Consider the following 12,935-nt stretch of genomic DNA (forward strand, 5'->3'; position numbering starts at 1 on the left):
TCTGTCAAATAAATAAATCTTAAAAAATTAAATGTCAACCATTATTGATACTATCATTACAAACTAAATAATATGAAATTTCAATATCCATTTTGGTTATCAGACAAGGCAATGGAAGCACATATGGAATGCAGAACAAGAATGTGAGGAAAGCATCAATTGTCGAGTGGGAGAAATGTATTTAATTACTGATGGAATGGGGGTAATTTTGACCTTTTTGTTTACTTGTACTTTTTGTTTACATATATATATGTATATATATATATATATATACATGTATATATATGTGTATAGTTTTTGTATACACACACACATATATATATATATATATATATATATATATATATTTGAGAGAGAGTGTGTGTGCAAGCAGGGGGAAGGGCAGGAGAAAGAATCTCAAGCAGACTCACTGCTGAGTGCAGAGTCAGACAGGAGTCTCAATCTCACAACACTGAGATCATGACCTGAGCCAAAACTGAGTCAGGCACTCAACTGACAGCCACTCAGACACCTCTGCTTGTGCTATAATTTCAATTCAAAGGAGAACTATGTTTTAAGAATTCAAATTAGATGCTGATTTTAAAGTAGATTAAGGAAGAAAGACAGAAAATATGAATTGACGACACACTACAATTTCTACATTAGTCTGGATGAAAGTTCTGTGTCTGGTAAAAATGGAAAGAGAGGATGGCTGGGGAAATAATGTGAAAAATAAACTACAGTATAGAGTTTGGACCATAGGATAAATCTCTCACACACACACACACACACACACACACGCACACACAATCTAAGCCAGTTCTGCTTTGATGAAATAATGAGTAATGGGAAGGGAAGCTTCAAAGGAAAACAAAAAGGAATAGGTAGTTTGCAGATCATCTATTATTTATTTCTTCTTGAGGGCAATCTCAACATCAAAGCTACTTTTCTATGTAAATTTATTTTATAATTTTTCTTACCCTTAAAGTAGTTTAACTTGTCCAATGAGCCATTGTAAATAGAAGGTTTTGTGACTTTATATATATATAAGAATTCTTAGAATGTGTTAACATTTGGGCATCTAAATCTTGGTGTGCACAGTATCATCTCTTGATAAATAATATCAACTAGTTCCATTTAAATTACATGTTCTATTCAAAATGTGTATTATATTGCCAGGTCTCTATTCTATATCATATAGTCTTACAAATGTCTACCTAACAACTTTTGGATATTATAAATATATCAAAATATGTCAAAATTTAAACCATTTAAGAGCACCTAGGTGGCTCAGTCGGTTGGGCAGCTGCCTTTGGTTCAGGTCACGATCTCGGGGTCTTGGGATGGAACCCTTCATTGGGCTCCCTGCTCAGCAGGAAGCCTGTTTCTCATTCTCTCTCTACCTTTCCCCTGCTTGCGCTCTCTCTCTCTGATGAATAAATAAATAAAATCTTAACGAAAATTTATTCTCTTACCTTATTTGCTATTTTTTAGTATATTTTAGATTCTTAAACAGCACTCATTTTCCCAGGCCAAAATATTAAATATATATGAAATATTAACTTTGGACTCTTTCTTTCATATTCAACACCTAGTCCATACATCTAATTGATTCCACCTTCAAAATAAATCTTCTGTCCATTTATTTTGCATCACTTTCAACACTAATACCCTACTCCATCATCTTTAACCTAGATAAGTTCAAGAGTCTTTTAGTTCTTCTTTTCATACTCTTGTTTCCTATAGTTTATGTCACACAAAGGAACAAATGTTTTTTTTAATGTTGAATTCAGGGCAGGTCAGTCCCTTGTTAAAACTCTCTGGTGGCTTCCCATAACAACTCTAATGTGGAAGTATTTGATAATAAAGACTTTTTTTAATAAGATCTAATTTTATATTATAATTTACCCACCTAAGATTATTCTCAACATACTATACACTACACACAGTGATACAACAACTGATGCACATGGTCCCTGAGGATGGGTGCAGTGACATTTTAAGAAAAACTCCATAAGAATTTTAAAACTGATTGGAGAAGTGTCTGTCCATATCTTCTGCCCATTTTTTGATATGATTGTCTGTTTTGTGTGTGTGGAGTTTGAGGAGTTCATTATAGATCCTGGATATCAACCTTTTGTCTGTACTGTCATTTGCAAATATCTTCTTCCATTCCATGGGTTGCCTCTTTGTTTTCTTGACTGTTTTCCTTGGCTGTGCAGAAGCTTTTGATTTTGATGAAGTCCCAAAAGTTTATCTTCGCTTTTGTTTCCTTTGCCTTTGGAGACATATCTTGAAAGAAGTTGCTGTGGCTGATATCGAAGAGATTACTGCCTATGTTCTCCTCTAGGATTCTGATGGCTTCCTGTCTCACATTGAGGTCTTTTATCCATTTTGAGTTTATCTTTGAGTACGGTATAAGAGAATGGTTGAGTTTCATTCTTCTACATATAGCTGTCCAGTTTTCCCAGCACCATTTATTGAAGAGACTGTCTTTTTTCCACTGTATATTTTTTCCTGTTTTGTCGAAGATTATTTGACCATAGAGTTGAGGGTCCATATCTGGGCTCTCTACTCTGTTCCACTGGTCTATGTGTCTGTTTTTATGCCAGTACCATGCTGTCTTGGTGATCACAGCTTTGTAGTAAAGCTTGAAATCAGGTAACATGATGCCCCCCGTTTTATTTTTGTTTTTCAACATTTCCTTAGTGATTCAGGGTCTCTTCTGATTCCATACAAATTTTAGGATTATTTTCTCCAGCTCTTTGAAGAATACTGGTGGAATTTTTATCGGAATGGCATTAAAAGTATAGATTGCTCTAGGCAGTATAGACATTGTAACAATGTTTATTCTTCCGATCCAAGAGCATGGAATGGTCTTCCATCTTTTTGTGTCTTCAATTTCTTTCATGAGTGTTCTGTAGATCCTCAAGTACAGATCCTTTACCTCTTTGGTTAGGTTTATTCCCAGGTATCTTATGGTTCTTGGTGCTATAGTAAACTGAAAGTTATATGACATAAAGATAAACCTGTAGTATGATAATTAGAAATATTACATTAAATAATTCAAAAAGGATATGAATATTCCACAAGAAAGGTAATGTATAAATACATATTCTGTAATAGATAATTATACATATAACTATGCTCTTGTCAAGCAAATAAAATAACTTAACATCTAGATGTGTATACATTTCCTGAGGGGTGATGTGTATACATGGTGTTTTGTATTTGGAGTAGCATTGTTGAAAAGGAGAAAATCCTGAGGCATGTAGACAAGAGTTTAGTTTATGCACTTCAAAGAAAGTTAATTGTTGAACTTTCAGAGAACAAAATGTCAAGTATATCAAGAACTATGATAGGTCAGAGATTTTACCCACTCAGAAACTAACAAGTTAGCTTGCTATAGTTTCATAAATGCTGCCAGAAGACATGAGACTCCTCGGTCAGCAACAAAAGAATTTATTACTCATTGTACAGCAAGCTGCGTGATCTTTAAGTTCACCTGGGTTTCCTTTGCAACCTAAGTAAGTGCACATGGGTAACATGAAATGGACCAGCTGGGAAGTCTCCACATGGTGTTTGTGTTTCAGCTAAAGGATTGAATGCATGGAAAACCTTCAGTCTTATAAAAGGGTTGTTTTTATAAGCAGCTTTATAAGCAAAGCTGTCTGAACTTGGCCCCATAAAGAGACATTACCTTTTTTTTTCCTGGTCAGGAAAATATTCTGCCCCTTTCCCTGGAGGTGGACATATCTATACATTCCAAGCATGTTTCCTATACACACATTCTTGAAAATACAGTGTAGGACAAAAACTCTCCCAAGATGTACAAAAATGTCATGGAGAATGGCCATCCAAAAACATAAAACATTTTATTATTTGCTTAAAAGCCATTGTAAAACATTTTGATTGACGTTCATACAAGAGAAAAATAACTGATACATAGTCTAAGACTCCTGAGAAACTAATCTCAACTTTTGTGTTGTGATCTTATCCTGTTTTAGGACTTTAACTATCAACCCAATGATTCCCAAATTTAAATCTCCCAATTTTAATTTGATATAGATAGATCATCAGAGTTTCTGTGTATATTATATGATAATATAAATTTAGTTGCTTGAATTCTGTTTATTTTTGAGCACTTTAAAGTTTAATAAATTTCATTATGCAGCTGAAAGAATCCATTCCTATTAACCATTGAGTCTTTGCACCAAATCTCCTGTATAATCTGTTCTAGTAAACTGTTAGGAATTAGGTTAGTAATCTAAATTTATAAGGATTTTAATACATAGTGTTGTAAATATTATATTTACATATATGCTACACATACACGATGCATGAATTTGACATTTCCTTATTTTATGAACCAAGGTAACAGCTTAATACTTTTTAATTTTTTTTAATTTTTAATTTTATTTTTAAAATTATTTTTGAATTTGACCTTTTCAAATAAAGAAAAATAAATTTTTTTTAAAGATTTTATTTATTTATTTGACAGAGAGAGATCACAAGTAGGCAGAGAGGCAGGCAGAGAGAGAGAGAGAGAAGAGGAAGCAGGCTCCCTGCTGAGCAGAGAGCCTGATGCGGGACTCGATCCCAGGACCCTGAGATCATGACCTGAGCCGAAGGCAGTGGCTTAACCCACTGAGCCACCCAAGTGCCCAAGAAAAATAAATTTAAAATCATCTTCTTAGAGAAGAAAATTACTATATAATACACACTCTCATTGAAGCCACTCAATTTCATAAGGATTTATCTGTATGATACAGATATAAGCAACACTTATTGAGAATAGTTGGCTGAATAGAGAGCCAAATTTGCACATGGAAACAGCACTTTGATAATGAAGCTGAAGTTAAAAGAAATGAAGTGGACTGGCCAATCATGAGTGGTAGGGCTGGATCAGAGCCCATCTTTATTCAGTGCTTTTCCCATGGATGTGAACACACTTTTCACAATGTCCATAGTTGTTCCTAGTAATGTATTAGGAAATGATATATGTGCTAACTTCAAGCTCAAACTTACTGATTTTTACATGTATAGAGCACCATTCAAAAATAATCTTTAAGCAATTTTATATCTATTTTCTCAAAACTGTCTATGTAGGTAAGAAATAAAATAATTTCCTTTCTATAGATAAATGGCTCCAAAGAGCTGAATCACTGAAATATAATAGTGGTCTTGAGTTCCAGTTATAATATTTTTCCATTAAGCCTCTCCATCTGGTTAACCAAATAAAAATATTTAAACTATTGATATATAAAGGACTTACGAAAAAATTAGGAGTTAAAATTGTAACTATATTATCCAATGAGTTGGAAATTACTTATTTAATTATGGAGCTAATATAAAGAGATATTGGGGCACCTGAATGATACAATTTGTTGAATGTCTGACTCTCGGTTTCTGTTGGGATCATGCTCTCAGGGTTGTAGGATTGAGCTCCACAATTGGCTCTGTGCTCATCAGCGAGTCTGCTTGGGATTCCCTCTCTCTCCATCTCCTGCTCTTCCCATCATTTGCATGCTCTCTCTCTTTCTCTCTTTCACTCTCAAATAAATAAATCTTAAAAAAAAGGAGAGAGATCATGTGTGTTGGCACTCCCCTGTCTAAAACAGTCAAAAAAGAGTAAAGCAGAGTTAGAAAATTATGAAAGTCACAGATAAAAGAAAACCTTGACCAATGAAGTGCTCTTTGAAAATTTGAACATCCTGCCTTGTTGATTTTTGCCATCTAACTGGTGTTAGGTGGTATCTCATGATTTGAATTTCCCTGATGACTAGCAATGTTGAACATTTTTTCATGTGTCTGTTAGCCAATTGTATGTCTTCTTTGGAGAAATGTCAGTTCATGTCTTCTGCCCATTTTTTTTTTTTTTTTTTTTACTGGATTATATGTTATTTGAAAGTTGAGTTTGAGAAGTTCTCTATAGATCTTGGATATCACACCTTTATCTGTAATATCATTTGCAAATACCTTCTCCCATCTGGTGGGTTGTCTTTTAGTTTTGTTGACTGTTTTCCTTTGTTGTGCAGAAGCTTTTTCTTGATGAAGTCCCAAAAGTTCATTTTTGGTTTTGCTTTCCTTGCCTTTGGAGACAAGTCTTGAAAAAAAGTTGCTACAGTCAATGTTGAAGAGGTTGTTGCCTGTTTTCTTCTCTAGGATTTTGATGGATTCTTGTGTCAGATTGAAGTCTTTGGAAAACAGTATGGCGGTTCCTCAAGACATTAAAAATATAGCTACTTCATGATTCAGGAATCACATTTACCCCAAAGATACAGAGTTAGAGAAAAGGAGAGGCACATGCACCCCAATGCTCATAGCAGCAACATCCACAATAACCAAACTATGGAAGGAGCCAAGATGCCCTTCAACAGATGAATAGATGAAGAATATGTGGTACATATACACAGTGGACTATTACTCAGCCATTAGAATGGATGAATACCCATTATTTGCATTGACATGGATGGAACTGGAGGTGATTATGCTAAATGAAATAAGTCCAGCAGAGAAAGACAATTATCACATGGTTTCACTCATATATGGAATATAAGAAGTAGCACGGAGGACCATAAGGGGAAGGAGGGAAAATGGAAAGGGGGGATTCAGAGAGGGAGACAAACCATGAGAGACTATGGATCCTGGGAAAAAAAACTGAGGGTTTCAGAGGAGAGAGGGATAGGGGTATGGCATAGCCAGTTAATGGGTATTAAGGAGGGCACATGTTGAAATAAGCACTGGGTGTTATACACAACTAATGAATTATTGAACACTACATCAAAAACTAATGATGTACTATATGGTGGCTAACTGAACATAATAAAAAAACTCTGAGCATCATAGCATTTCATACAGCTTGTAAAAAATTTGAAGAACTTAGGAAACCATGATGGTAGTATAGATATAGGTATTTATAAAAAGTAGCATAGATAATTTTTGAATTGGATAGCTAGTCTTTAAAATGTGTGTTAGGATAGGGTGCCTGTGTGGCTCAGTGGGTTAAAGCTTTTGCCTTTGGCTCAGGTCATAGTCCCAGGGTCCTGGGATTGAGCCCCACATTGGGCTCTCTGCTCAGCAGGGAGCCCGCTTCCCTCTCTCTCTCTGCTGCCTCTCTTGCCTACTTGTGATTTCTGTCAAATAAATAAATAAAATCTTAAAAAAAAAATGTGTGTTAGGGAAGTTAACATGATGTCCCATGGTGAAGGAATCCTAGAACACATGGAATATATTTTTTATCATTAATTCCATGTTCCCAAAAACAAGACAAAAATTCAATATTTATCCAACAATTAAGTGTAATTCAACTCTGAATCTTTTTATCCTGAAAGGAAAATTTTTGAGCTTCATGAATGATTATAACTAGAAAAATCCACCTGCCTTAATAATCTGTTAAACCAACAAACAAACAAAACAAACAAACAAAAAAACCCACACAGATTTCTAGGAACTTCTAAGCTTTAGATATCCAATTTTATGTGAAGAAATTATTTTTGTTCAAATAAATAACTTCTAAGTAAATTCCTTGAAAACTGCTTTTGTACATTACCAACTTTGTCAACACTCTAGTATTATTTGATGTGGAGTACACCAACATACTTAGTGTATGCATGCATACATAATTTTGAGTTCTGTTGTTCATTTATTAGTTGTTGTGGACCTTTCTGTACTTCAGCATAAGCCTTCACAATTTTTAAAATTTTGGCAGAGGAAAGAAACTGGAATGTTTGTGTTCTGTAAGGTAAAAAACCATGTTTTAGATATCCAATTTTATGTGAAGAAATTATTTTTGTTCAAATAAATAACTTATAACTTTTTGTTTTGTTTTAAAGAAAGAGCACCAGATGATTTTAAGTTTTGATTAAAATCTTGATTTGGGGAAACAATTTTAACTTTCACTGTGTATCATATTTCATATGAAATATAGTTATAAGTTATTTATTTGAACAAAAATAATTTCTTCACATAAAATTGGATATCTAAAACATGGTTTTAAAATAAAATGAAATGATATTATGATTATATAGCTTTAATTATAATTAAAACATTTTAACCAAAAGCTACAAAACAAAGAGAGACATTTATGGAAAATTTAAACATAAATTTAGATATTCCTCTGAATTCTAAATGTTTCATTGAGTATCAGAAACCACCAAAATTTTAGTCTTTTACTTGTATTATTCTGTATTCACATTCTCTGCATTTGATTGGATGCCTGGATTTTATTTCCTTTTCTGTATGACATTTTCCACAAATTAATATGACTGGTTGCTGCTTTTGGGATTGAACATCCTTCTGGGTGTTCACTGTTAGTCCTTATGCAACAGTGAGAAACTTCTTACGCCAGAGAACATTACTTACTTTCCCTTTGAAAGAAAAGTGGAGCATGTGTGTGTGTGTGTGTGTGTGTGTGTATATATATATATATATTTTTTTTTTTTAAATCACAACTAGACTAGGATTTTATGCCCATTTTACAATAAAGACTCCCATGACTTATAAGCATGATGCCACTATAACTTTTAATGTTCAGGTCAAAGAGTAGAGTAGAATCATGTTTTCACCATTGAAACAAACAAAAAAAAAGTTAAGGGAAGAAAGTACAGTTATTTTGTTTTCTGCTCTCCTTGAGTGTGAATATCTTGGGATGAATAACTCTATAGTAGTCTTTTCTGTATTTTTATATACCTCTAGCATTTTTGGCCCCCCCCCAAAAATAAACAAAACATCCAATATCACTAGTGGCAACAAATGTTAGATGTGTTTAATTATTACAACAATATCAGATAAAAGGACAAGTGAATTCTACAGAAAAGTGTCATCTTAGTGATTTTTAAAATGCACATTTTTACTTGCAGTGATATACCTATTGGAAACAGGAAATCCATTTTTTTGTGAAAATAAAACATTCAGTTAGAAAAGTTTATTAAAGCATTTAGTCAACAGATTACTTCTGTAACCTTTGTTCTGTTTGTGAGAAACATTTATATGGCTGTTTCTAAAATCTATAAACTGATATACTCATACCAAATTAAAATGAGCAACACAGATTGGTTTTCATACACAATAGCATTTTTATGGACTCTCATTTCTTCATAGACCACTTAGCTGTAAATAATCCATGCAAATAGCAATTAGACGTTTCCTGGTTTATGCATATAAACATAATGGTTATTCAAGGAACACAGAAATGCTTCAAGCAATTTTCTACATAAAATATGCATATTTAAAACCATATGTTTGAAAGTTTCAGTAAATGATTTTAAAATGAACTACTAGACAATTCAGAATGGTAATGTTCTGTATGTATCTTTGTTGTGCAGAATCAGGTCAACCTCTACTTACCACAGCAAACAAGTTAAAAACCTGTTGAATTTTCTATTACTATCTTAATGTATTCTAAGTCTATTATAAAATGCTTAAAATTTTCTTTCTTAGTTATGAATAAGAGATAAAAAAATGAAGATGTTCTTTTAACCATAGTGCAATTATATAAATTAAGAAATTAGCATTGATATAATACTAGTATCTAATGCAATGATCTTACTCAAATTTTGGCCTTTGTCCCATTGATGTCACTTAACAGCAAAAGAAATAAAATCTGGTTCTGGACTTAAGCCAGGATTTTATCTTTTCCTCAATTATTTCTCTTTACTCCCTCTTAATCTGATATTTCTTTGGTCTTTTTTTTTTAATGCCACTGATAGTTTATAAGACATATTTCTATATTTGTCTGATGTTTCATCAGGATTAGGCTCAGATCAGGTTTTTTGGCAGAAATACTAAAGATGTAATGTTTTGTCCTTTGAGCATGATTACAGAGTGAGCATGATTTTTACTTATCCCATTATTGGTGATAACTTTTCCACTGATGTTGACTTCTGCTCTTATTATTTTTTTCTATTGCTAATTAAAAACTGTTTGGGAAGTACTGTGCTGAAAGTTAATTAAGATTGATTCTTTATTTTGGCCTTGCAAAGGGCATCAACATTAAGTGTCTGAAAGGATGTTAAGCCCATTGTGCAGTTATTCACAAAGGCTTTAAGATTTGTGTTCATGAGAGACTATGGACTCTGAAAAACAATCTGAGGGTTTTGAAGGGACGGGGGGTGGGAGGTTGGGGTACCAGGTGGTGGGTATTATAGAGGGCACGGATTGCATGGAGCACGGGGTGTGGTGCAAAAATAATGAATACTGTTATGCTGGAAATAAAAAAAAAAAAAAGGAAAAAAAAAAGATTTGTGTTGAGTAGAGATGAGGAATAATGCAGAAAGGGATCTTCTGTAACAGGAGTGTGGGCGGAATGTAACAACAAAGGTAGGAGAGTTGGACTCTTTTTTGAAAAAAAAATGACTTTGCTTTCTTCCATTAGTCTTTTTATTTTCTGTGAAATAGATGGCAGTTTGATTTAAAAAGGAGAGAGAGAGAGAGAGAGAGAGAGAGAGAGAGAGAACAAGCAGATGTTAGAGACTGGATGAGAGAAAAAGGCTATCCCAGGAATTTTAGAGAATTTATCCACTAGGGAAAAAATAAGTCTGCCTAACAGAAATAATACACCATTTGAGATGTATGAGGATCTCAGTTTACTTAGAATGAAAACAGTGAGCATGCCTGTTTAGCTTTTTTTACAATCAGGTTCTTCTCCTTGGATGCTGTCAATGAACATGAAATGATCTGGTTTCAGAGTTAGAAATTTAATAATCAAGTATAAGAAATGTGGAAAGGGTCAAGACAATGGTGAACAACAGTCTTCCTGTTACATAAAGAGAAAATGAAGAAATGACCGGTGTACTAACATTTAAAAGGTGATAATGTCGGGCGCCTGGGTGGCTCAGTGGGTTAAAAGGTGATAATGTCATTGACACAAAGTAGTGGTAGAATAATTCTGGAGAAATAATACAGAATACTGAAATAAGTAATTTTGATAAATGGAAGGAGATAGACAGTATTTACATGTTTTAAAGCATGACCTTGGAGATGGTACAGTAGTTGATAATATATACATGCACATACACACATACACTCATGTCAGTAGGATAGGGCAAATGAATTAGGATGTGGCTAGTCTTATGACAGTTTGACTTTTATTAGAGGAAAAGTAATAAATAAATATCCTGGCAGTCTCTGTGAGGAGAAAAAGAAGAGGACACCAACCTCACCGAAAAGCCTGTAGGTTTTATAGTCATTAAAGTGAAGGAAAATACATATTCAACATTTGATATGACTTCAGGGGAAGCACTATCCAAAAGGTATAACCAGAACTATTAAACACACTTTTATTTTCACTTAATTGTAGCTCTTATTACATCTTTATAGAGTATTTGTTAAAAGTTCTCAGGAAGTATTCTTTGGCTGGAGTCATTATTCTGATAAATTGAGACAGTCCTCATGAGCTATCACAGCCTGTTTCCTAACAACTGTTCTTTCTCCCATTCCACATCAATATAATATTAAGCTAAACTATTGCCACTAAAATAACCTCAAATATAAAAAAGATATACTTAAAATAATACTAATACTTAAGAAAATATATAAATAAATAAAATGTGATGCTAATGACTTTTACTGTAAATGTCAGTTAAAAATTCAATTGTACTAGAGGCACCTGGGTGGTTTAGTCATTAAGTGTCTGCCTTCAGCTCAGATCATGATCCCAGGGTTCTGGGATTGAGCTCTGCATCTGGCTCCCTTCCTGGCAGTAAGTCTGCTTCTCCTCTCTATCTCCCACTCCCTCTGCTTGTGTTCCCTCTCTCGCTGTGTATCTCTCTGTCAAGGAAATAAATAAAATCTTTTAAAAATTCAGTTGTAGTATTTAAAATATTTGGAGAGGGAATAGGAGAAGAAGAAATAATGCTTTTGTACTAATGCATCTTCATGAAGACTAAAATGTTCATAAAAAGCAGAATGGAGCAGTAAATTGTGGATTGCTAGGCATCAATGCAATGAATAAACTACAGCTATATTCACGATGTGGATAAAAGTCACAAACATTTGTAAGGAAGAGTAGACAAGTCATAAATATACAGCCTGGTGAATTATTATAGAGTGACATGGAAAGTTACCTCAAAGATCAAAAAGTAATAAGTAGAAAGGATAATAAAATTAATCACAAATTAAATCTAAAATAAATAACACATTTTCCCAGTGAGATTGACAAAGATATGAGAAGTTGAAGAGAAAGTTAAGGAGAGTTGATAATTCAACACACTTTATTTGGGGATATATTTTGGTTTTAATTATGATAATGAGGATACTAGTCACTATCTACCAATTCTTTAAATGTCCTTTTAAGACTGAATAATCAGACTTCTAGAAATGTATTATATAGAAGTATTCCACATGTAAATTTTGTAGTAGCGAGGCATAAAAATAACTTCATGCCCATTAGTAGTGTGACAATTAAACTAGCACATATGCACAAAAAATTCACTCTTAATAAGATAGACAAAATGTATAATATATTGCACTTTATAAAATATATATGACATATTTAGAGTGAATTTTGTTTACTCTTTGAACTTTTATTTGATTAATTACATATTTTGTTTTATTGTTCAGTAGTTTATTGACAAATTAACTAACCTTTCTTTTATGCCCATTGCACTTATTTTTAAATCATTCAATTTTATCTGTCCTACTTTATTAACATATTCATGTAGGTAATATCTTTCTTTTGTAAGTTAAAAATTCATTAATTTTTTTTTTAATTTTTTATTTTTTATAAACATATGTTTTTATCCCCAGGGGTACAGGTCTGTGAATCAAATTTTCTAACAACTTTGTCCAAATTTCTGAGTTATATATCTACTTCATTTATCTGTTTTTTATGTCAAATATTTATGTGAATTTTTTCTAGCCCAGTTTAATTATATTGAATAAACTTAAATGTATGCAATAATATATTAAAATTCAATATTTTGAGTAAAGCTAAGCAACTTGTTATAATTTCAAGG

The 12,935-nt window shown here is 33.0% G+C and overlaps 1 pseudogene; it reads right to left on the reverse strand.

The window, feature by feature from the left end:
* Window positions 1-8,114: 8,114 nt before the first annotated feature.
* The window catches only part of LOC116582226, a 37,205-nt pseudogene continuing 32,384 nt past the window's right edge, over window positions 8,115-12,935 (reverse strand).

Source organism: Mustela erminea, chromosome 2 (genome assembly GCF_009829155.1).
Source record: "Mustela erminea isolate mMusErm1 chromosome 2, mMusErm1.Pri, whole genome shotgun sequence".
Taxonomy (NCBI): Eukaryota; Metazoa; Chordata; class Mammalia; order Carnivora; family Mustelidae; genus Mustela; species Mustela erminea.